Consider the following 25,290-nt stretch of genomic DNA (forward strand, 5'->3'; position numbering starts at 1 on the left):
TCTGAATTAACAGTAAACAGGAGATCCAATATTTTAAGATCTAAACTTCAGCCAGCATCCTGTACCTCACAAAAGAATGTACACTAGAATTGGATAACTAAGTCTTTCACATAAATGTTAAACTATTATCCACTATAGATGGATAGATATAGTTCAATAGCAAGAAGAAAAGTGTTGTTTCACTGATGAAGGTAAAAGCAATCCTCCACAGCATTATTACAGGAAAAAAGCCAAGGGTGCTAGCTAGAAATTTTAACACCCATACTTAGAATACATAGTGCAGGTGCTAAAGGTTAGACTTCTGTCAGAATGTTTTAACACTGTGTACAGTTTGTTTCAGGCAGATTATGCTCCAGGAACTTAAACCAGATGGCCACAGGCTCGTAATTGCACTCCAACTACATTCATCTCCTTCACCTATACAGCAGTTGACATGGCAAGCCATGAGCCATTAATTTGAGGGTGTACAGAAACAACATCAAACCGTAAAAGCACATGTAAGCTGAGGGATAGTGAAGGAAAGACATTTATTGTGTGGGTCTGCATTCACATTACTGCCTTAAGGCACACTTGCAAACTCTGGTACTATGCCTTTTCCCTGCCTTTGTGGGCCTTCCTTCACTGGACCACAGCCTTCAGCTGTCAGTCATGAGCACCCAGAGCAAAAACATAAAAGCATACCCCAATACCCCCAAATAATAATCATATCAGCCATCCTGTGACAATTAGGCTAGATAGCTGGTGTGACCCCCCCCCCAACCAAGTCTTTGCTATGCTACATCTTGCTGTGAGTGCTAGAGAACTCACTCCAGCTACAAAAAGGCTGCTGCAGAACAAGCTGGAACAATCTCTTGGGTTGGGGTATTGCCTAGGGCTTTCGGATGGGGGCTCTGCTACTGTTTTGAATACCCCAACTGTTTAGAATGTTTTAAATTGTTCTTAACTGGCTTTAACATGTGGGTGTTTAAATTTGGAGGTTTTTTCCTTTTTAAATAAAGGTGCATAGGATGTGCCTGAGAAGCGAGGAGTAGTGAGCAATCAGAGTGGTTTAGGGCAGAGGGAGGTATGCTATGATGGATGGGTGGGAGAGGCCAGGTAAGGGGCATATGGCACATGCAGTCAGTGACTGCATCATGTGCCAGCACCTCCTCCAACCTGGGGAATTGCAGTTGTCCTATCAGCCAGACCCCAGGTCTACTGTTTCTGAATGCCAGATCAGCTCAGAGTAAGAACTCTCTCATGATCTGAATATAGATGAGGAGGCCGTTCTGGTCTGTATCATTGACACCTGGATGGTGGAACAGGGTGGAGTGGATCTCATCCAGCTGTGCCCACTTGAGTACTCAGGGCAGACTTGAGGATCAGGGAGGGGGAGTTGCTGTAGTCTATATAAATTCCCTTTCTCTCTCCAGGCTCTTTGTCCAGTTGGGAGTGGAGGGGGGTTAGAGTGTGTGTTCCTGGCATTGGGTAGTTGGGACAGATTAGGGATTCTAGCACCTGCCTTGCAGCCCTGAGCTCTCCCTGCCTGCGCTGACAGTCTTGGTGGTGTTGAGGACTCTCAGGCTGCTGAGTCTATATAAGGGTGTTGAGCAGCGAGCAGATTTCAGCAAGGAGCTTCTGAAGCTGAGCACAGTGAGAAATGCCTGCAATCTGGCTCAAAAGAAACTAGCTGAAGTCCACCTGGTGGTAAGAATGACTGTGAAAGATGGACTAATGGTAAATGGCATACAAGTTAAATAGTGTTAAGAACTACACTTTGTGAACCAGATTTATGTAAACATCTGTTAACTGTCATTTAAAGATACAAAGGCCGGCACTTCCATGAGGTGAGGTCAAGCAATTTGCCTAAGGCAGCAGATCCAGTTCCCAACCCACCCTCCCCTTTGCACCGCTGCCAGCCCTGCACACCCATACCATAACTGCTGCCACCACAGCACCCCTGCTCTCAGTGCTAACACTGCAGAGCTGGTAGTGGTGCAGCCATGAAAGCAGGGGCAAAGAGGGGGCGTGGATCTGCAGGTGTCAGGGTGTCAGGAGGGCAGCAGTGAAAGGGCATTTTGCCTAGAGCATCAAAACATCCCAGGCCACCCCTGAAGAATACAATGGCCTTATTACAGCAAACATAAGTCTTAAATGTAACCAACTGAAGTATAGATTAAGGCTTTTGTAAACAGAATAATATCAATTTGTGGCAGTGGTTAGAAGGTTTTGAATGTATGTGCATGGTGGGAGTGGGAGAAAAGTAGGAAACACTCCACAAGCATTGGTGAATTAGCAGAGTTAAATTAAAGCTGGTTCTCCATATATAAAGAAAAGGCAGACTCACCATAGTATTATTTTTACTTATGGGAGTCCATCAGCAAATCATTCCCATGAGTTATTGCAAGGCAGTAAGGATGTATTTCTATGGGATGCCTCCAGATTTTAGGCACTCATGTCTGATTTGAATTAGGCATGGGCATAAATCCTACCCAGAGGGGTGCCTTGTAGAAATGTTATTTCAAGTGCAAATTGCATCATGGAAAGCAGTCCTCATCCAATACGTGTCTGCAAGGGTAACATGCCCTTTCAATTACGGTTTTTGTTTTAAAAAGGGAACATCTCTTCCTGTATTGATCTCACAATTCAAAATGGTAACTTTGCTGCCTGTATTATAGCATTAAAATATGCTACCTGTGATCTATAACAGCAGTGCCTTTAACATGATAGGTAATTCAGTTCAAAACAGAAATTAGCCACTGACAGCCTCTACATCATATCTAGCCCCTAGCTGACAACCCAGGAGGAGGAAGAGGAGAGGCAAGAACTTAAGAGCTGACCATCACCTCCTAATCTTGCCTTCTCTTCTCTAAGTTACATCTCTCTCCTTCCATTCTGCTACAATCTCTCTCATACTAACAACATCCTGAAAATCAGTTGATCCAGAAGCTGTACTACAGTACATGAACTGTTACTAGGCAACTCCTCCATTCTCTCCACCCCAGAAACATTTAATGTTGGAGGGGTGAAGGAAACAACAGTGGCTGGAAGGGGCAACAGGTCTTTGCTAGGGGGAAAAAACAACCAGGCATAGGAAAGGGAAAGCACAACCTGCCACCTCCACTTACTACTTAAGATAGCCCTCAGGAAATCCTATTGCCAACTAGGTTTTTTTTAAGGGGAGGTTACAGTGCAGAAAAGTACTGGTGTTGATCATTCAATAGAAATCTGTAGTAACACCTTGATAGTCTAAACCCTGAGCTCTGAACAGATTTTAAAGCAGGACAGCTTCTTTTACAACAGAAAAGTCATTCACCCTTAACGGTCCATGAAATTCCTATGTTACAATGGGCTCAGATAGACATTTTAGCAAGGCAGGTAGGAGCCAGCTGTGGAGCAAATTGCAAGCCTCAGTCTTGAACTCAAACCAGCAGGACCTGACACTACAGAGCAACCTATTTAATATGTTAAAGAATGTGCTTTTCTATGGGGGGGGAGTTCCTGGGGTTGTTTTTAGTTATATAAATAAAGTAATGTAGTAAACCACTTTTGGAGAAACTTACCATTAGTGAGAAAACATCAAATATTGGACAGCTCTTTCTGGGACCACTTGTGAGGCTCTACCAAATAAAATCATTCTTCTGTAACAGCGAGAACATCATTCTATGAAGATAGCATTAGATGCCACTTGGAGATGCAGCCAGATGTAATCTACAGATAAAGAAGAAGAACATGTTTTATACAGCAACTCTCATTACAATGCTCCTAAATCACTGACCTTTTACTTAGCTTCAAGAGAGAGTAGCAATAATTCTTAGTATTTACATCACACTTGCAGTGTTCAAAGGGCTTCGCACATGTAGTCCTGCTAAGCCTTACAATAAGACCAAATGGTATTATTTGCAAACTGAGAATTGGAGTGAAATGTGAATTGGCAAAGGTCACTCAGTGAATTCAAACCTAAGTGTAGAATAGAATAGTGAATTCTCAACTCTTGGCTATCACACATTGGGCAACAGATTCCTGCATTGCAGGGAGTTGGACTAGATTACCCTTGTGGTGTTTTCCAGCTCTATGGTTCTATTAATTTGTCTAATCCTCTCTGCTGGGTCAACTATTTCCACCACAGGAAGGACTAGGATCATCAGTCTTATCAACTGTAATGAAAAAGCATTATTCACATAAATTTCTACTAGAAATGCCAGAGAGTCCAATGACCTTGTCCCTTGTGGGAATAAAATAGTGATTTTCCCATTACGGATTCTGAAAGTTGAAGTCCCAGTGCCCCCCCCCAAAGCAGGAAGTGATGTTCCAAAATGGAGCTGGAGTATCCTACCACCCACTTCAACTGTCTTCCCTGGCACCACAGGTAGGTTGTTGGGATGCTAGCTAACAAAGGAAGAAGGCACAAGAGGAGAATGCAGGCTTTTTGTGGGCACGCAAAAAGACTTAAAGTTATTAGAAGGCTTAACTTGGGTGCTTGTAAAAGTGTGAGATTGTTTAGCTCGGGGTGTCCATGCAACCTTTATTTTATTTTGTCAGAAAGCATAAATTAAGTACAGTTCCTAGTACAAATGACATGTCTCTGGATCTCACAGAAATATGTCCCCTCCTCAATTTTCATTATCAGGCTACCACAGCTATTAAAACGCTGCTTGATTTCTGAAGTATGTTCCAGGGCTCCCTCTGCTTGAAAGCCACCCGGTGTGCTGACTGTGGAGAAATGCCCTCTGCAAATTCTTTATCATCACTTCTTCTTCCAGAGGTAGGCCATGGCTCAAATTAAACCCTGCTACTTGAGAAATTAATTTCTTACCACCTCCCTTCAAACTCTCCACAGAGTCACTACCTTGTAATTCCCTGTCCCAAGAAAACCATATGCTGATAATTACTGCACAACACCCAAGCTCTGAAATTATCATTGCAGCTGGCTCATAAAAACAATTATTACAGCTCTAAGAGGAGCATGAATTTAGTCCTGCTGAATGACATATTTCTGAAGATGTGAACTTTGTACATAAGACAGCAGCTTATATGAAGATGAACTTTCAGTACATTTCATGCTTTCTGTAGCGTAGCTAGTTACTTAAAGGCCACCATTTAGTCCTCTTACATATATAACTTCAAGGATTAGAAGGGAAAGTACACAAAGTACCATCAATGATAGAAGCAAGTTGATACTGTACAGAACCAATGCCACCAAGCTCTAAAGGCCTCTTCGCTCAAAATGACTTCAGCAAACTACAGTCATGTTCTGACTGTGGAGCTACGCAAAGCAATCTTTACTAGAAATACGTCCTACTAAAGCTTACCTCAGACAAGTGTTGTATACGACTCAAGGCACTATGTTCATTAAAATACTACCATGACAGTCCGATAGCATGCATACCTAATTGCAAGTAACACAGACCCTATGCAAAGTTTGCACACCTGAGGCTATTGACTGCCTCCTATTTCATAAGTCCATCCATATTGATCTTTCAAGAGTTGCTGCTTCAAGTTGCACCACCATTTGGGATGCAGTGGGTGGTTAACACAGGGCACAACATTTTCAGCAGTACCATCAAGGCTGTGAACCTCCCTGGAGGTTAAAGCAGGGTTTTTTTCAGAGCCTATACAACCTGCTCAACATCTGTGGGACTAGTTTTTGCCAATTTCACTCCTGTTGAATTGAGCTGTTATTCTCTGTCTTTAGTTTCTGCTTATCAAATGTCATGTTTCATTGTTTCGACTATTGTTTTTCATTTTTATTGTGGATTTTTGCTATCATTGTTGCTATAACAATTCATTCCATTTTTGTTGGCCTACTTTCTGACAGTACAGTACAGTATGGGTTTTGCTACTGCTCGTTTTATTAACTGCATCCTGCAATTCTGTTTCAGTTCATTTTTATTTCCATATGAGCTAAAAGCTGTATCATCATTTCCAGTGCAATCCTAAGCATGTTAATTCAGAAAGAGATCCCACCATATTAAATGGGGCTTACTCCTAAGCTGTAAATGCAACTGAACACAAGTGGACTTACTTCTGTGTAGACATGCAAAGGACTGATTTTTAAGCTGCCTTGTAAATCAAGTTGGATATATAAATAAAATAAATTGATTAATTGCTAAATAAATTAATGACCTTAGGCATAATTAATTATGCATAGAAATGGGTTTCAAGTCCCACCAACTTAGGTGGAATTTACTACCAGACAGATATGCATATGGGTGCAGCCTAAAATTGTACTTTAAATGAGGCTTACAAAATCATCAAAAGGTATTGAATCCAGATTCATAAAAATGTACTAGCCCACTTACGTATTTACTGACCCATTTTATATTTGGCCCGCCATTGCATAGTGATCTAATCTGCTGCTATATTAATATTTGAGAGACAACAATAGCTTAAACAAGATAAAACAGTAACTCATTTTAAAAGCTATTCTGGTTTATTGCATGAAAGAAACAATCTTACCTGCCACAGTGTCTAGGTATGCAGCTGCTTGCAATACAATTTTAAACAAGCAATCAAAAAATAATGGAAATATGTCTATCAACATAACATTTCAAAGAACCAGGAAGACACAACCAAGTTTATTTGGTGGGCATCTCACAATGAGGTAATACATACCTCATTGTGCCTATAATATTTTAGAAGCTCCACTTGCATGCCAAGAGTCATCAAGATGTTAAGGTGCACATCTATTTTTATTCACATCTCAGTTTCCAATTAGAGGCAATTTGGTTGGGGGCCCATAAGTTAAAAATAGTCATCTCTAATGATGCTGGGCTGCATTGTTTTCTGCTCTCACTACTGCCAGTCTAGCAACCCACTGATAATGCCTCTTATAATCTGCCTTTTGGAAATCACTGTAGAACTAGAATGGGCAATATCTACTGCATTTGCAAAGCTGTTTTAGAAATTTTGGTTTCAAGTTATATAAATCAATAGAAGACATTATATTCAAGTTTTTTAAACTAAAAAATGCTTTGAACAGTATGCCAGATCTCTAAGTAAAAGGAGCTAGAGAGTAGACACTCATTTTTTTAAAATGCAGAGACACAAATTGCACCCTTTTGTACAGACAAATTAATTTTGTCCTAATGTCAACTCTAGTCTCACAGGTTCTAGAAGTAATAAAAATAACTTGCAAAAGCTGTTTACCAGAGGTAAATGTGAGATTAATGTACACACTACAAGCAACAATACTCCCCCCCCAAAAAAAATGTTTTACTAATGGGGGGGGCAGCAATTTTCTACCTCCACCAACTGCCTTAATACCCTTGAGTTCAAATAATGTCATTGAAATATAGCAAAAACTGGCAAAGACAAAGCATTGCTGAGTGTGAAAAAATGATGATTGACTTCATAACCATTCTAAGACAACGGCTTACAAAACTGTAACCCAGAGTTCCTTGGAAGTTTATCAGAGGTCAAATAATGGCAACTTCCTTGAATGACAACTTGTCTGCAACAACGCATCTTCTCCTCCAACATATAACGTAGTTGCAGCCGAACAAAAGCACAATTCTCTGACATACTCTCATTGCAAACAGGTAGTGAGGAGGTCCAACAGGTCTGGTCAGTACCCTATTTAAAGTACAGTAATCCTCTACATTCTACAACATTCCAAGGTCAGCAAGCTAGCAAGCTGGTCAGACAACAGTCTGGTAGCACCTTGGTGCGCAGAATTCAGCAGAGGAAGCAGGCTAAGCTGTGAGGAAGAAGCTGGCCCAAACTTACCCAGTCAACTTGATGGCTGAGGATTTAAACTATGTTATCCAAAATCCTAGTCAGACACTCTAACCAATACACCATACTGTACTAGTGTTTTTTTTAAAAAATGTCAAATGTGCAGGGATTTTATGAGAAATGTTTAAGGGTTCCCTTAAGGAACTTTGAAACCCCCTGATCTAATTATCTTTCACATAGTACATATAGAACTTGTTTATCTGTGGAAGTTATACAGGCAACACAACAACAAAGGTCATCAGGGGGCTCATAAAATAATAAAATACAGAAAACAAATTTCAGCATAAAACAGTCAGCAATCCAGTTTCACAGCATAACTAAAAATACAGAACAGATAGGCAGTGGATTTAAAAGTGAATACTGCAGGTTTTTAAAGGCCTGAAATCATCATCATCAGGTGCCAAAATGACCATAAAGGAATCAGCAGTCAAGCCTCTCTATGCAGGTGGTTCCACAACAAAAAGCTACCTGACTCATATAATTTGATGGAGGCACCTGGAACAGGAGCTCTGAATAATATCTCAAAGTCTGAGTAGAAATATATGAGAGGATTATCTTTCAGTTACCCTCATCCTAAGCCAATAAGGGCTTTAAAGGTCAAAAACAGCCCTTTGAATTGGGCTCAGAAATAGACTGGAAGCCAGTGCAACTGATAAAGCATTGATACAATACAGTACACCAAATCAATCAGACCCAGTTAAAAATCTTCCAAACTTATTTTTTGATGCCATTGTCAAAGGCATTCCCATATAAAATAGACTGTTTAATTTGAATGAGAGGTAACTGTGGCCATGCCATCTACATCCAGGAAGATTCATAGGTGGTATATTAGCCACGGAAAATAAAAGGTGCTTAGAGTCACAAAGGCCACTTGGGCCTCAAGTGATAATGCTGAATCAGTAAGCAATCCTTTCCAGAAAAGGTTAACATCGCTCACTTGGGTGGATGAACCATCCACCAGGGGTAGACCAAGTTTCACCTTATAAGCCCTCATCCTAACTGTTACTAAACACACTCTGCAGTTCAGGAGACCTAGAACCTCACCTAAATTTGATGTGGAAAAAGAGATAAAACTGGCTCTCACATTGGTGGTGCCTCAAACCAAATCTCAGGATGAACTCTTCCAACCGTTTTGTGCAATTGTTACACAGAAGAGTAGAGAATCATAGGGCATCCCAAAGCCTAACTGCCAAGAAGTCAAGAAATGGTTCCCAGCACCAACATCTGGAATCAGTTATCCAAGCAGTAGCAGAATCACCACCAATGGCACCTTGAACATCCAGCTCAACTAGTCTACTGATAATTCCATGGGCAATGCTATTGAAAGCTACCCAGAGATCCAAGATAATAAATACTATTGCTATTGTTAATATTCTCCCTCCCCCCCCCCAATTTATATCCTACCCTGCTTCCCAAAGAAGCCCAGGGGAGCAAACACATTAATATAATTACAAACACTAGGTAAAAACATTCCAAAATATTGTACTCTCCCCATCATTCATTCCCAGCTAGATCACCCCACAGGGCAGCCAAGGCAGCTTTTATCCCACAACCAGCCCTGCAGCACAACTGAAACTGATTCAGAAAAATCCATTGGTACCTTATCTGGGAGCTACATCATTTTTTCTTCCATACAAGTTTCATTTACTACCACAAACTAATTATCCTCATCTAAATTTCTCATCCCTTAAAAATTTATCCTGGCATATTATCCATAACGAACAAAAAATATCTTTCTAGTGGCCAGAGGCATCTAGAATTCAGGTTTCCTGATTCTGGCAAATGTCTAGCTGACATTTGATGACTAAGAGAAAGGCCATGTTTTCTTTGCTCTTTGCAGAAGCAATGAAAAGTGTCATATCATAGTAACTCTAGCTAGGCAGAATTATATAAAACTTTTCAAGAACACTCTTGACACAAGCCTTGCAGCAGAAGCCTTATTTAGATGCTATGGCCAGATTTTATGTACTAAAAGTTGTACTGTACTATATTACACTAACTTTTACCCACAGAAAACCCATTGAAATGGGAAACTAACTTACTTTCAGTGGATCTATTCTCCATATGTTAGCGGAATACAACCCCAATATATTTTACACAGATTCCCTTTTAATAAGTAGGTGCAGTACATTTACCTGCCACATGTCTGTATCAAATTGGTTATTTTTTAAAAAAAAAATACTTACTCCCTTTCTCAGTTTAATCCCAGCAGCCTGCAATATTGGTTAGAATGAGAGGCAGTGACTGGCCCAAGGTCACCCAGTGAGCTTCATGGTTGAGTGGTGATTTGAACCCTGGACCAGACACTCTAATCACTTAACCACACTAGTTCTTAAGAATGTTTACGTTCTTATCTCTTCACCCAGAAATTGCATAAATGCTGAGAAAGTCATTAAAAACAAAAATTAATCCTCTCTCAGTATTTTCACATTAGGTACTACTACGGTGTAATATTTTAAGAGAAATGAGGGAACCTGTTACCCTCCAACTGTTGTTGGAACTCCCATCAGCCCCAGCCAACATGATCAATGATCATGGCAGTTGCAGCCTGAAACTATTGGGGGGAGCACAGATTATATGGCCCAGCCTTATAAAGTCAATTTCAAGTCATAAACTATTATTTCCCCAAACCATTACATGTATATCACCTGAAGTGACAGCTTTAATTGGTCTCAAAGCAGCAGGTGAATTGACAGACACAAAGGTGAGAGGTGAGAAGTACTTGACAAGATTCAACCAGTTTTTTTGAGACACAATGAAATTCTATGTAAACTACATTGTAAAAGTGATGAGTTTTTTGGTGTGATTGAATGAGGTGCCCTAATGTCAGAGTGGTAAAGAGTAGAAGCATCTGTGGATACCATTAGGAATGTAGGAAGCTGCTTTGGTAGTCAGACAATTGGTTTATTTAGCTTTATGATGCATATACTGACTGAAAGCATCTCTCCAGGGTTTCAGGCAGGAGATGCCAGAGCTGAAGCTAAGGCCTTCTGCATGCAAAGCATGTGCTCTCTTACTCAGCTATGGTTCATTCATCTGAGGTACTCTGATTCAGAAGAGATACAGAAGGGTCTAGGAATGGAGGGGAGAAACTGGGTCTATGAAAACAGTAGATAAGAAGGCAGCAAGCTAGTGGGAACCAGTAGGGTTTGGGAGATTAACTCCTCCATCTGGCCTCTTCAGTCCTCTGAAGTGTCCTGAGAAGACAGAAAGGAGAACTGCATTTGACCTGGAGCTGCAAATAGAGGCATAGCTAGGGGGCAGGGTACACTGGTCGCCGCACATCAGAGGGTGGCACTTACTGTAGGGCCTGCAGCACGCCCAAGCCACACATCTCTCCTGGGAGTGACACAGTGGCTCGGGCACCTGCTGGCTCTGCGCTGCCCAAAATGGCAACATGGAGCTTGTGTCTGCCTGATGCTTCCCCCTCAGCCACCCTACAGCTGAGGGAGATGCAGCGGACAGACTCATTGTAGGCTCCGTGGCGCACCCTGCCCTGACACCTGAGTGGCTAGCTATGCAGCTGGCTGCAGAGTTGAGAAACTGCACTTCATTTTGAAATAGCCAGCTTGACAGTTGACTGCATGCATACCTGTAGTAAGCACTTAATATCAGTATTTTCCCAGGTAGATGGGGGGGAAATGCAATCCTAGATTAATAGTGTAATCCTACGTACTCAGAAGAAAGTGCCATTGACATCAGTGGGGCTAGCTTCCAGGTATGTTTGTCTGGAACGGCAGCTTTGGATGTTTCGCACCACAAACGTAGTACTCTAACAACATTACTGAACTTAACCCTAGGCCCCTACATCATGGGCTGATCCCTGTTCCCACTGTCATGGAACACAGTCCTGTTACAAAAGGAGCTCATCTTTCAAGGAGCTGTTTGAGATGCACAGCCTTGCAAGCCAACCTATATGCCAAGGTTAGCCACTGTGGTGTACTCCAGAAGATGTGGGGATATAGTTTCCATCATACTTGACCACTGGACCTGCTGGCCAGGGCTAATGGGAGTTGTTTAGCCCAACAACATCTGAAGGACACCATGATGGTTACCCCTGATATAGCCATTTTGGCCTACAAGTCATAGAGGCAAAATATGTGTCAACCACTATTAATAGTAAATGGGTGTTTTCTAATTAGGAAGGCACAGAGGCAACTCACCTCATGGGTTAAAAAAGAATCTATTAGTCTAAAATATGTACTGCGATTACTAGTGAACCTGTTCCTATTCAAGCTAAATAATTTCAGTGCAAAGCCTATTTTATAAATGGATAATTAATCCTTCCTTAATGGGAACTTAAAATAATGATGCTATCTAAGGGATGAAATTCCCAGCACAGTATATGTCAATTCATATACATAACACACTATGGCTCTTGACTGTTCAAATAAGCAGATTCTGTTAGTACAGAAGAAGCAGAGCAGCAAAAAAAGCATTACAAGAGCATTAAGTCATCCTGTTTCATCAGTGTTTTGCTACCCAATTAGCTACTTCAAACATAACAGGAAAATCTCTCTTTGAAAACCAGCAAATATCTGAAAAAACAACACAGAACTATTGAAGAGGCACAAGAACATCAAAGTGATCAGAGGCACAGTACCTGCTGAAATCAGCTTCTGGGTGCAGAACCAGGGAATCTACATTCCATTTTAGGTACAATAGGGGTGTTTGGAGATGCCTGCTCTTCTAGCCCTTTCTAGCTCTTGCTTCCAAGTACGTGCATGTACTCAATTTCTGTTTTGATTTTTTAAAAGGTTCATATAATTCTGGTCATCTCTTTCTCTTTTTCCCTGTTCCTTATTAAACCAGCAAGCTTTGCTCACTTGTTCCATGAGCTCCGAACGAGATGTTCCCCACTGAATATTTGGACAAGAAAGCAGGAAGCCTGCCTTCTCACAGGAGCCCAAAGGAGCATTCCAACAACACAGACCTAATTGCTGGGGAAATGGAGAGGGGAGAGGGAGAAAAACTTCACACTTTCTGGGTTTGGGGGCGTACATTGGTGTGGAGAGAAATGAGATAAAAGAAGTGGCTATCAACAGCCCACCAAACCAAAAATACATAGTTGCTAAAAAAAAACCCATGTAAAATGCTATGGCTGCGGAAGGAGAGAGGTTTCCAAGGGATTAAAACAAGTATTTCTCTGCTTCTCTCCAAAGCTTCTGCAAAGTAAACCAAATCGCACACACCATGAAAGTAAAAGAATTTACACAGAAAGGAAATGCATGTACTTGGTGCCAAATAGCAAGAGCCAAGGCACACGCAAGCAGCATGAAGCAGGCAAAGGGGATAACCAGGCTTCCTGGGAAAGAGAAGAAAATTGGCTTAATATATTCAACCACTTAAAAAATGCCCAAGGATCAAAACTGCAAAAAAAAAAAAAAGTACACTCCTGAGCTGTGAAATCTACATCAACTGGAATGCTTTGGAATGAGACACAAGCTATTAAAATAAGCAATATGGGGCATCTATAACAGTACAGTACTTGCTTTTTCAGAGTCCTCGATTTTAGCCTTGCAGCTACATGATTTCCAATTGGTAAGATCTCTCCTCCTCCCCCCCACTCCCCCCCCCCAAATGCTGGGTGAGGAGGACAGATATCTTCTGTGGGAGGGGAAAAAATGAAAAGTTTTTTAAAGCCTTTGTTAGATTTCAACAGCTGGGCAATGACTAGAAGCACAGAGGGGCATGGCATGGCTTTGGGAAAACAGCAAGCAGGGTGAGGGAAGAGAGTGGAACAGAGACCATGGAAATCCAACATGTTTGACTGCTGTTAATGCCCCAGGGACCTAACAGAAATCTGGCTAAAGGGTTGGGGGCGGGGGTGATCTGGCAAGCAAAATACCTGTACATCAAGTGCACATCTAGTGGAGACTCCATGAGATATGATGCCCTGCTGGGCACCCTGCCAAAGATGCTAATAGTCAAATGTGGGCTGGGAAATAATGACTTTGTGACATTCTCCTTCTCTCTCCTCCACATATAGGCTCAGAAAAGCAGGATTGTGCCACTTAGGCCATAGTCACCAGGTTCCAAGCCTTGAACATATTGCCCTCACACTGCCACCTCAATGAATTTGGCTGCTACACCATTAAGACACTCTACTTTTAACTCACCTACTGACATAACTTAAATGAGGGGTGGAGACTTTCAGGCCCACAGGCAAGATGTGGCCCTCCAAGCCTCTTCCCCTGGCCCTGCTTTCCACCTTTTTCTTTCAGCCTGGCTGGAGCATTTTATTTACCTACTTTTACATTTCTGTCCCAACTTTCCTCCAAGGAGCTCAAGGTTACACATACAGTTCTCCTATTTTATCCTAACAACAACCTTGCGAGGTAGGTTAGGGCTGAGAGTCGCTGACTGTCCCAGGGTCATCCAGTGAGTTTCATGGCTGTGTGGAGATCTGAACCCTGGTCTCCCCAGTCCAACACTCTAACCACTACACCGCACTGGCTCTTGAACTCTGATAACGCCTCTTGCTTCCATGGATGGAGGATAAGCAGAAGTGTACAAGCATGTGTAGCAAGCTGGCCTGTTGTACCGAGGTAAAAATTCACATTCTTTGCTCAGCTCACATTTCCCTCAAGGCTTGCCCACCACTGGCATTTGCCCCCCCCCAAAGCCTTGGGCTTTAAAAGCTTCCCCACCCCAAGGCTCTGCCCCATAATTTATTTTGCGTTAACAGGTCTGCCGAAACGCACAAAAAATACTAGAAGACGACAGTGCCTCTGAACATGCCCAGAACGCTTTCCACCACAAAGGAACCAGGGACCTCCTCTTGAATCATGAAAAACGCAAACTCCAGCCTTGGCATCCCTACCTCCAAGCTCATACCTTCTGCTTTCAACCAAGAGGAATTAGTATACTGTATTCTGCCTTGAGCGAGAGACCAAGGACGCCTCTGACCATGTACAGAGCGCTTTTCCCTCGCGGCTGATGATAGGGATCTCATATTATACCCTTGGTAAAATAATCGCCGGACAGCCGGGGGGAGGCGGGGAGAAGTTTCAGGAAAGCTGAATTTAGAACCGATTTAAAAAGGCAAAAAAGGCGGAGGGGACAGTAGCACCATCCCTCCCGCCGGGATGAGGGTTCATGGAAGCGGCAAAGCCTATTCTCGCTTTCCCTCAGGCGGGTCTGGGGACGTGCAGACTGAAGGGACGGCAACATACCCGCTGGCACCACAGACTCCTCCTCCTCCTGCTGCTGCTGCTCCTACCGACTGAGGAAGAATTCACGGGGGGCGACACCCACCACCTCCTTTCTCCATCCCGCCCGCTCCAGCCGTGTTGGCGGCGGCGGCAACAACAGCTTTGCGGGCATGAGGAGAAAACGAGGGGAAGGGAAAGAGGCGCGCGCGGCCCGGCCCCCCTCGCTCCTCGGCCCGCCCTCAGGCCCGCCCAGCGCGAGGCAGGGGGTGGTTTGGGCGGGAAACTCTTCTGAGGAAAAGCTGCCGCTGCCGCGGCTGCCGTCCTAATTTGGAAGAAGCAGAAACACCCCGCGAGTGAGCGCGAGGTGGGCTTCCAAGTAAGCATGCGCGGAGCTGGGGGGATTTGAGGCTGCCGTTCTACGCATAGGAGAAAGCTCAGCTGAACTCCCTTTGGGGGGGGGGCGGAAAGGAGCGCAAAAGCTGTGGCTGTGTATATGGCGCGGGGTGGGGGAACAGCGGAGCAGCTGTGCTTAATTGTTATTAATAACGCGGGGCTGCAGTCTTAAAAGCTGCCTTTTCTGCGGTTGGGTGTAAGGCAGAAATAGGATTGCAGTAACAACAGGGCTAAGGCGGGAAGGCAAGATTCAAAGGGATGCTCTTGGGCATATTAAATACTGCACTGCGAAGTGCGCATGCAGAAAGGATGTGGCTGAAAAGCTCTTGCACGTAGACCCCTCATGACAACCAGGAAATGGCTATGGGTACTGCTGACCGGTGAAATGACAACTGCAGGTGGTCTGAAGTGGTGCAACACTAGAAGACTGCCTGCACTTATTTGTTTTATACCGTTTGTATCTTGGCAGGCTTTTGCTTCCAGCAGCTTCAACACAGCTTATATGAATAGTCAGAATTTAAAAAAAAAAACATTTAAAGCAGCAACAAATAAAAAGCAGCAGAGACAACAGGTACCAACTATTAACAGTCTGAAATGCTAATAAAAGCACATAAGATTAGTCATCCTCCACTCTTTACGAGAACATAAAGTTCTTGTGGGATCAGGCCAATGCCCCATCTAGTCCAGTATCATGTTCTTACAGCAGCTGACCACATGAGTTTGGATTTTTGGATTTGATATCCCGCCTTTCACTCCCTTTAAGGAGTCTCAAAGTGGCTAACATTCTCCTTTCCCTTCCTCCCCCACAACAAACACTCTGTGAGGTGAGTGGGGCTGAGAGACTTCAAAGAAGTGTGACTGGCCCAGGGTCACCCAGCAGCTGCATGTGGAGGAGCGGAGACGCGAACCCGGTTCCCCAGATTACGAGACTACCGCTCTTAACCACTACACCACACTGGCTCTGAGAAGCCTGCAAGCAGGACCCAGACTTTTCCTAAATTCCACACACTAGAGAGCATTTCCCCCATCATTACCCCCACTGCTGAGATTTTCAGCACCTATCCATTTTGGATGTTACCAGCACCTGAAGGAACTCAATAGTGGCTGGGGCAACCCATTCAGATGGGCAGCATACAAATGTTGTTGTTGTTGATACAAAAGCCTTCCTTCAAGCACCTGGATCCTAAGTCATAGAAGGCTTTAAGCATAAGCACCAGCACCATAGAAACAGCCTGGAAGCTAATGAAGTTCTTTCAACACTAGTGAGATAAATTTCCATCAACCAGTCCCAATGAGTATCCTGACAGCTGTGTTTAAAGTAACTGTAATTCCTGAATGCCCTTCAAACGCAGCCTCATATATTACAGTAGTCAGTCCTTGATAGCTGTGGCCAGGCTACCATTGGTGAGACCTCAAGTGAAGTTCTTGTCTCAGCTGATGAAAGGCACTCATTTGGAAAGAGATGGCCTTTGGTTAAAATGAGGCGAGTGCCCAAAATCTGAACAGTGGACTAATTCAGCTAAATTCATTGTTACTATTTTAATTTATATCCCAACCTTTCTCCCAAAGGAGCCCATGAAGCAAGGGATATCCAGCACACACCCCTCTAGATATCGCTGGACTCTAGCTCCCATCTTCCCTGGCCATTAGCTGTGCTGGTTTCTTGTGAGTCCAATAACATCTGGAATGGCTACTTCTGTGTGAAATACGTATTAAGATACAAATATAAGTTTATGATGTGCAGTTGCCATAAGGTAACTGGCAGTTGCTATCATAACGTAACTGGTGTTTCTTGGTCCTTTTCATTCTTATTCTAATCATGTTTATGCAGAGCAGAGATGAGGAACCCATGGCCCTCCAGATGTTGCTGGACTACAGTTCCCTTCATCCCTGACCAAGTCCCATCAGTCCCAGATAGCATATTCAGTGGAGTTTAACATCATCCAGTGGTCACCAGATTCTCCATATCCAATTCAGACATTAGTCTGAGGCCAATGGAACTTATGTGTTTCCAGCTAAATGGGCTTAAGAAGCAACAATGGAATTATACTTGATTGAAAATTGTGGGTAGTAGCTATCTGAATTAACTGGCAGCACATTCAATAACATGTGTTTATTATGTATTTTCCCATGGGATTGCATTGACCTATGAATACATGAGAAACATACTTTGGGATATATTTATTCTGAGCTATTAGCCCAAGCAGTTTTGTCTGCTCCCCTGCCTATCCCCCCTTTAGGGCAACAGCACTGCAGAGTCACTGTTCTCATATTTTAAGAGACCACATTTAGTCTCTTCTAATATGTAATCAATTTGTAATTGTCTAGGTCATTTTGAGTTTTAATCCAATCCTCTTGCAGCAGCTCTTAACTTTGCTTCTTATGCAAGCCTGAGGGGGAGGAGCAAAATTCAGCAGACCAGGTAGAGAGGCTGCTTGTTGCCTTTGCTTCACCTGATCTATTAACCACGCTCTTCATCCTACTGCATATCTCTTGCATAATGCATTAGCAAATCATAAGTGTTTGCAAGATCAAGCCCAAGGAGTTTCTGCGTGGCCTGTTGTTCCAGTTTGACTTAATTGATGAAAAAACATACCTTTCTTTAAATGGGTGTAACTTTGCATGTGAAGAGCCCTTCAGAAAAAAGTAATCATAATAATAATAATAAGGTACAAAATAAACTTGGACTGAAGAGGGAGTACAATGAAGAATACAGTTCTTAATGCAACCATAAGCAGCCCACAGAGTTACCACAGATTCCACTTATGTCATTAAATGTAACCTTACTATGCAATGGGCCTGTGGTGGTAGACTGAAGCTGCACACTGAATTCTTACCCTGTTAACCATGATACTTAAGAACAGCATAAGAAATAATATCCCAATAAGGACCATGATACAGGAGTGAATATAACCAAATAAAAAAATGCTCATTTTATTATTCCTGGCTTCTTAGCAGCAAAAGAGGATATACAATATTTGCAAAAGATGGGTAAAGTGGTGTTGGTGGAAGTTTAAATATTAAACTACCTTATATATACTCCCATTTTCAGTGCTGTACAAATATTGAAGATATCATGTATCTAATAAGACAGATCGGACGCGGGTGGCGCTGTGGGTAAAAGCCTCAGCGCCTAGGGCTTGCCGATCGAAAGGTCGGCGGTTCGAATCCCCGCGGCGGGGTGCGCTCCCGTCTTTCGGTCCCAGCGCCTGCCAACCTAGCAGTTCGAAAGCACCCTCGGGTGCAAGTAGATAAATAGGGACCGCTTTCTAGCGGGAAGGTAAACGGCGTTTCCGTGTGCAGCTCTGGCTCGCCAGAGCAGCGATGTCACGCTGGCCACGTGACCCGGAAGTGTCTTCGGACAGCGCTGGCCCCTGGCCTCTTGAGTGAGATGGGCGCACAACCCCAGAGTCTGGCAAGACTGGCCCGTACGGGCAGGGGTACCTTTACCTTTACCTAATAAGACAGATATTAACACACAGGCTTGATACTGTTGGGAATGTTGATAACCTCATAATATCAGTAGGATGAAAGAAAAACTAGCAATCAATGTCCATATATTTAATATACGAGTCTCCCATTTTGTAAATTAAAGTGTTTGTAATATATTTAATATTAATATTTAATTGGTATTTTTTCTGTAAACAAACATGTATGTATACAGCAAAACCAATATTGCTAATAAACATTTATGCAAATAATTAACTACATGTTACCAATAATCAGACTTTGATTTTTAAGGCTTTAAGAGGGTTTTTTTTAATGTTGCCCAGGGCCTTGTGGGCTGGACCTCCCTGGCATCGAACATTCAGTGTGTGATTTAAGGAACTGAGAGCCTCTGAATGGTTGGCAGTTCTAATAAATGGGAGTTGGTAGTCACTGAGGAAGACCATTGAGATTTGACAGAATGAGGGGGAAAGTAGTTCTGAATGAGTTTTCCTGCAGCCAATCGGAAGCCCCGGAAACCCCATCGGATTTTCGGCTTCCAAAAATAATTTGCAAACCGGAACAGCCACTTCCGGGTTTGCGGCGTTTGGGAGCCAAAACGTTTGAGAACTAAGCTGTTTGAAAACCAAGGTACAACTGTATTTTATTTCTCCTCAAGTTACCCCGTTTTGTTCAGCTTATCCAGTAAATAATTGTTATGAGTTGGAGGGGGCAAGTCCCCCTAAATGCTTAAATTTAGTAATTATAATAATTTAGCTAGTATTTGGAGTATTAAAGAAAGATGCCAGGTGCAGTGTAAAAATACAGGCTATACCGGGTTTTCCTGTTCAAGAGATGGCTAATAGAGAGGCCATTAAGAAACAAAGGGATCAGAGTACCGGGCCATTAAGAGCGATTGACAATGCAAATGCTGCCCTTCTGTGAACAGAGACAGTAGAATTGGGAGGGGGAGGTTGTCAGGGTTACAGGGGTGTGATGTCACCACAGGAAAAAAATATCCTTTTGCAGAAGGTTTTTGAAAAAGTGAGAAGTAAGGACAGGCAGCACTCATTGCAGGCTGGCTGGGAGGTGCTGCACTCAGAGAGTGGGGAGCGTGGCTGGCTTCTGCTCTGGACCCAAACTTGCTGAAGCCATGGGAGAAGCAAGAAGAGACTATCTAAGGATGGAATGTTCTGCAATACAGTGGTACCTCGGGTTAAGAACTTAATTCGTTCCAGAGGTCCGTTCTTAACCTGAAACTGTTCTTAACCTAAAGCACCACTTTAGCTAATGGGGCCTCCTGCTGCCGTCGCGCCGCCAGAGCACGATTTCTGTTCTTATCCTGAAGCAAAGTTCTTAACTTGAGGTACTATTTCTGTGTTAGCGGAGTCTGTAACCTGAAGCATCTGTAACCTGAAGCATCTGTAACCTGAAGCGTCTGTAAGCTGAAGCGTATGTAACCTAAAGTGTATGTAACCCGAGGTACCACTGTACTTCCATCAAGGCTCAAGGGTATATATGTGTAAATAAAATCATATATCTTAAAGTCGCTACAGTCTCTGCTGTGCCTCAGTTTTACAATGGAAACACAACCCTGGGTAAGCACCACACACACACACACACACACACACACACACACACAGGAATCTTGCTACCACTCGACAGAGAATGGGGTTGGCATGTAACAATATTATCAGTTTCTTAACTCTCTAGACTACATCTGTGTTATTTGACTCTGCCGACAGGACTGCACTCCTCCGAAGGCTTATAATTTCCAAATAGGAAATTTGCCGTGTTTTCTTGTGCTTGGATATGAGATGAGAGAGGCATAGTGTTGCACATGAGAGTTAATGGTTTTCCTAATAAATCTTGCCATGACTCCCTGTGTAGGTGGTTATGCAATGAAATGGGAGCAGCTTTTTTATGAAGGGCTTGGTAGGAGTGGCACAGGTTATAAGAGTGCCACGAGTCGTCCCCAACCAGCACAACAACCACACTCAGTATGGCAAAAAGAAAAGCATATGAGCAAAATTAGCATGTTGTGCTTAAAAAAACAAAAAACAACCACAACATACATCAGCAATATGAAAATATTCTCTGTATAATCGTACTGAAGAAAAACTGGGCGTTTGGAAATTTTTAAAAAATCAAAAGGGGGCAGAGGAATCCTACGAAATTTCAAAACTTACGGGGCAAACAAATTGTATGTAGTGAATCTGAAAGCTAAAACACTCCAAGTCATGCTCTGAATCCAAAAGAAACCTTGTGGCCAAGAGCAACAGAATCAAACAGGAAGAACTAGAAATCTCTCTTACCCTTCGGGCACTGGCTCCATGGGATGCCATGAACACTTCTGTAAACTTAGCATGAGATGTACATTCAGGAGAGCAAATGAAAAAAATGCTTCAGTCTCACTGATGTTAAAGGCAAGTCAGCATTTTTCAGAGTAAATTAGTAATTAGTCACGACTTTGGTGTTCACTGCCACAAATGAGTGAAGGGAGTTTCCATTGCTGATAGCAATCTGACCTCGGTAATAAACGTTGACAGGATCAAAATATGGGCCAGGTTAACTGAGTCATTCCCAAAGGTGACTCAAAACATGGGTTACAGGAGGACTGGTGCTGGGTTTCTACAATGCACAGATGGGGTAGGACTATTAGTAAAGGACAACTGTATTTTGGAATATAGACCCTTAAATCACTGGTCCACCTAGCTCAGCACTGTCTACACTGATTGGCAGCAGCCTCCATGGTTTCAGCCAGGGACCTCCTACAGCCCTAACTGGAGATGCTAGGAATTAAACCAGGGCTTTCTGCTTGAAGACAGAAGTGAAAGAGAAATCCAAAACAGCTGATGTGCCACTTTGGGAGGAAATATTGGGCTATATTACCCTAATCTCTCTTTGAAACATCCTTATCGAAAACCTCCCAGATGTTTGGTATTAGAAAAATCTGGCCTACATATGTACTTTTAAAGTAGCAGACTTGAAAGTTATTCTGTTTTTTAATGAAGAAAATAACATAGTCTGATGCAATACTTGGGAAAGTAATCTATGATATATACACAAAATATGATGCCATTTATGACTAATCCACATATTTGTCGACTATGTAATTAGCATAAGGATAAGAGATTAAAGTCATCCAAGGACAGTGCAAGAAAATTGCTTGCACTCTAGTTTTCTCTCCTTTTCTTGAGACCTGTGCTTTTGCTACTGAAACAACCTTTCACAGCCAGTTTTTTAAAAAGATAACCAGCTGCACTGGAGCAGCTGAAACCAAAGCCACACTAATGATGTTCACATTATGAAAACGAAAGTTATAGTTTATATTAATCCTAGTGGTGCAGCAATAAAACTGCTAGTACATTTGCAAAGCCAAGCAGGGTCTGGTATGGTTTCAAATTGGATGGGGAGCTGTGTGTTGAGATTCCTGCATTGCAAGGGGTTGAATTATACCCCCCATGGGGTCCCTTCCAACACTGTTTCTGTTATTCTAATCTGTATGCAAATGGGACAAAACTGAGTAAAATGCCCAAAAGCCTTACTACTGCGCACAGTAGAAAGGCTTGTAGTGCTATTCTTGACTCGTGGACTCATTAACATCATCTGTGGTTGCTTGCTTCTTTCTTTATATTCCACCTTTCAGGGGTGGGGATGTCCTCAAATGGAGCAGAGTGTTCTTCTTTCTAGAAGGGAAGCAAGTTCCTTGCAGTTGCTCCTTCTTTGGTCGATGGATGGGGCCATGTTGATCTTCCTTTGCCAAGAGGGTGATGGCCCCCAACTTAGCTAGCTTTAGAAGAGGATTAGACAGTTCCATGGACGACAAGGCTATCAATGGCTACTAGCCACAATGACTGTGCTTTGCCTCCACCGTCAGCTTAATAAAAAACAACAACCTAGCAGTTTCATAATTGTATAAAATGTTATGAAATGGCTATTTTAAGCAAGCTTACCTAATGCTGTTGAAATAAGTGAAATCACTTTAAACAGTTAGGTTTAAATCCTTTAAACGCTTCTCTCAAAGAATACTGGGAAGTGAGTTTGTTAAGGGAGCTCACAGAGCTACAGTGGACAGAGTGGTTTAACAAGCAATCACTCTTACTGGGCAACTGGGAATTGTAGCCTAACACTCAGCCCCCTAACAGACTACAGTTTCCAGGCTTCTTTGTGGTGGGGTTGGCCATTACTGTTTAAAGTGGTCTGATACTACTTTAAATGTATAGTGCAGATAGGGCCTTTGAGTGCTGCTCTTTTGTTGTTTCTAAACTCAAATCAGTCAGACTTTACAGACCCTTCAAGTGTCACTATTTTCCAGGGACAGTCCCTGATTTAGAGAAGCCACCTCGGCTTCTATTTGATCCCACAATGTCCCGCTTTTCCTTAGGATGTCCCTGTTTTCATCAGAGAAATGTTGGAGGGTAATGGAGTTATCTGACCCCTCAAGCGGTCTGAAGGCAGCCCTGTGTAGGGAAGTTTTATTAATGTTTAATGTTTTATTGTGTTTTTATAAATGTTGGAAGCCGCCCAGAGTGGCTGGGGCAACCCAGTAAGAAGTGTGGGGTATAAACAGTATAATTATAATTATGGGATGGGATGTCCCAATTTTCAGTGAGGAAATGTTGCAGCGTATGGACTTAGCATAGACCCATTGAAATTAATAGGCATTGGTTCTAATTCCAAATACATGTATTTTGGTTCTAGAAAAGGATTAAAACTTTTGTTGAATGCTCTCTTCATGGAGGCCCACCTAAAATCAACCTTGATATCTTTTCAATACCTGAAGACCTGTTATTTTACCCATGTTTTCCAGGAGGTCACCTGAGCATGCTTTAATGCTACTGACAGCATTTTACTAGCTCTGCTGGTTTTACTGTTTTGATATGTTTTACTACTGCTGTTTTAATAGTTCATCTTTGTTATGTTTTTAATTAAGCCATCTGTCCCTGAAGCTGTAAATCTAAAGGGTGGCATATACATGATTAAGTAAACCAATAAAACAAAACCAGCAAGCAAGCTTTCCTTGTAGACCAGACATGGCTTTAATATTTTGTTAAGACATAATTTGGAATTAGATTGAACTGCATAGGAATAGATAGATAGATAGATAGATAGATAGATAGATAGATAGATAGATATAGATAGATAGATGATAGATACCGTATTTTTCGCTCTATAAGACGCACCAGACCACAAGACGCACCTAGTTTTTGGAGGAGGAAAACAAGAAAAAAATATTCTGAATCTCAGAAGCCAGAACAGCAAGAGGGATCGCTGTGCAGTGAAAGCAGCAATCCCTCTTGCTGTTCTGGCTTCTGGGATAGTTGCGCAGCCTGCATTCGCCCTGTAAGACGCACAAACATTTCCCCTTACTTTTTAGGAGGGAAAAAGTGAGTCTTATAGAGCAAAAAATACGGTAGATAGATAGATAGATAGATAGATAGATAGATAGATAGATAGATAGATGATAGATAGATAGATAGATATAGAATAGGTCGACATGAATGGTCTATAACAGCATAACTTTTAAAAATTGATGTGCATACACAATCAGGTATTCAGGGTATGAAACTGACAACAAAACCCTAGGCCAGTTAGCTAAGCACTTTCCCCTGGTGCTGCTTTCAGCTAGGGTAGGCATGGTATGGAGAAATTGGATAGAGAAATCCTCCTCCTCCCCATAACACTAAACTCCAAGTGGAAGAGTAAGGCAGATAAAGTACACGGCACATAGTTAAACTATGGCATTTGCTCCCACAAGAAGTAGTGACAGCAACCATTAACGCTTTAAAAAAGCATTAGACAAATTCATGGAGGAAAAGGTTGTCAATGGCTACTAGCCATGATTGCCATGCTCTGTCTCCACTGAATGCCAGTTGCTGGGAATCTCAAGTGTACAGTGGATGCTCAGCTTGCGAACGTGATCCGTGCAGGAGGCACGTTCGCAACCCGCAGCGTTCGCAACCCACAGTGCCGTGTCTGTGCACACGCGGGTTGCGATACAGTACTTCTGCACATGCACAAAGCGCGATTTAGCACTTCTGCGCATGCATGAGCGCTGAAACCCGGAAGTAACCCGTTCCGGTACTCCCGGGTTTGGCATGGTGCACAACCCGAAAACACACAACCTGAAGCGTCTCTAACCCAAGGTATGACTGTACTCAGGTCCGTGATGCTGGACTAACTGGGTCCTTGGCATGATCCAGCAGACTCTTCTTATGTATCTTTCAAAACACTCCTCTGTCTTCAGAGCGGCTGTGAAAGGACAGCTGTATTTGAAAGATGCCTTTATAGGAGGGGAGGGAAGTTTTGGCCACCTGGACTAGTTATAAATAAGTAAGAAGGCAGGCAGGTGGGGGCTGGCTGAGGGGGAAGGCTGAATTTGGTGTGGCAGTTTCCCACTTGCTCTAATGGACCATCCTCTCGCCATGCACAACATTAACAGCTTGATGCTAATGATGTGATAAACAGTTATGTATACTGTTCGTGCTTTAACAATTAAATCCCAATTGTTATCAAAGGGGCAGCAGTGGGGAGGGGAGATTTCAAATTCAGAATGTCTGCCTTTCAAGCCAAACTGACGCACACACACACCCGCAAT

General features: G+C 42.7%; 2 protein-coding genes across 8 annotated transcripts in view; one reads left to right on the top strand and one right to left on the bottom strand.

Annotated features, from left to right (window-relative positions):
* The window catches only part of LOC309356474 (ankyrin repeat and fibronectin type-III domain-containing protein 1-like), a 329,664-nt gene extending 314,423 nt beyond the window's left edge, over positions 1-15,241 (bottom strand). For 6 of the 7 annotated variants that reach the window (XR_014162814.1, XM_081887937.1, XM_081887934.1 and 3 more), the window contains exons 1-2: positions 14,892-15,241; positions 3,543-3,690 (exon numbers count right to left, since the gene is read on the bottom strand). The gene's annotated coding sequence lies outside the window, so the exon portion shown is untranslated. Of the gene's footprint in view, positions 1-3,542; positions 3,691-14,539; positions 14,561-14,891 lie in introns of those variants that run through there. The other variant, XM_081887933.1, reaches the window with a different exon arrangement.
* TEDC2 (tubulin epsilon and delta complex 2) overlaps positions 1-25,290 on the top strand; it is a 201,713-nt gene that overhangs the window by 145,637 nt on the left and 30,786 nt on the right. The window lies entirely within an intron of this gene.

The sequence above is a fragment of the Podarcis melisellensis genome (genome assembly GCF_964234715.1).
Source record: "Podarcis melisellensis genome assembly, chromosome: 14".
Lineage (NCBI taxonomy): Eukaryota > Metazoa > Chordata > Lepidosauria > Squamata > Lacertidae > Podarcis > Podarcis melisellensis.